This window comes from Babylonia areolata, chromosome 7, assembly GCF_041734735.1.
Source record: "Babylonia areolata isolate BAREFJ2019XMU chromosome 7, ASM4173473v1, whole genome shotgun sequence".
In the NCBI taxonomy this organism is placed as follows: domain Eukaryota; kingdom Metazoa; phylum Mollusca; class Gastropoda; order Neogastropoda; family Buccinidae; genus Babylonia; species Babylonia areolata.
Window position 1 is genome coordinate 13,269,769 of NC_134882.1, and position 712 is coordinate 13,270,480.

General features: G+C 50.6%; 1 protein-coding gene across 1 annotated transcript in view; it reads left to right on the forward strand.

Moving 5' to 3' along the window:
- The first annotated feature begins 322 nt into the window (after positions 1 to 322).
- Positions 323 to 712, forward strand: part of LOC143284157 (transient-receptor-potential-like protein) — an 81,490-nt gene continuing 81,100 nt past the window's right edge. The window contains exon 1 of the mRNA XM_076590817.1: positions 323 to 447. The gene's annotated coding sequence lies outside the window, so the exon portion shown is untranslated. The remainder of the gene's footprint in view (positions 448 to 712) is intronic.

The following is a 712-nucleotide window of genomic DNA, read 5'->3' on the forward strand; positions in this document are numbered from 1 at the left end:
GTACTATACTACTACTACTACCGGCTTGTTGGTGTATGAGAAAGACTTTAAAGTGAAAGTGACACAAATCTCTCACACCGTGTCGTCATCTCCTCTGTTTCATTTTTTGTTCTTTTTGGGTGAAAAGTCAGTTCAACGAAAAACTGTGTTGTCAGTCTTAACTCCGCGGACTGTGAAATCGGGATTGTGAAAGTCAGGTTCATTTTTTTTTCTTCTCTCAGTTCCTCCGAGACGAAGAGAAAGAGAAAAATGTGGGTCAGCTGTGAGTGAGAGAGAGAGAGAGAGAGAGAGAGAGAGTGTGTGTGTAAGTGGTCTGTGCTGAAGTGTACACAGACTGACGGCGGACAGAGAGGACGTGGGCATCTTTGGACAGGGAGGACGCCAATGAAGATGGACGGCCTGAGAATGGAACAGCTATTGATCGCTGATGCCGCTCTGCTGTCGGAGGTAATGTATGGGGGTGGGGGCTTCGGTGGGTGGGGGGGTGGGAGGAGGAGAAAGGACTGGCAGTAGTACTAGTTTGTTTCATGGGGCTGGGGTGGGGGTGGGGGGGACTGGTATGGAGAAGTGGAGGAGGGTTGGGGAGGGGGGGGGGGGGCGTGTAATGGGGTTCTGGCGAGTGTATGTTTGTGTGGGGTGGAGAGGTGGGAGGGAGGCGGATGAAGCTGGTGAAACATCGGTCATTTCACTAAATGTTTTAACGACATCTAAT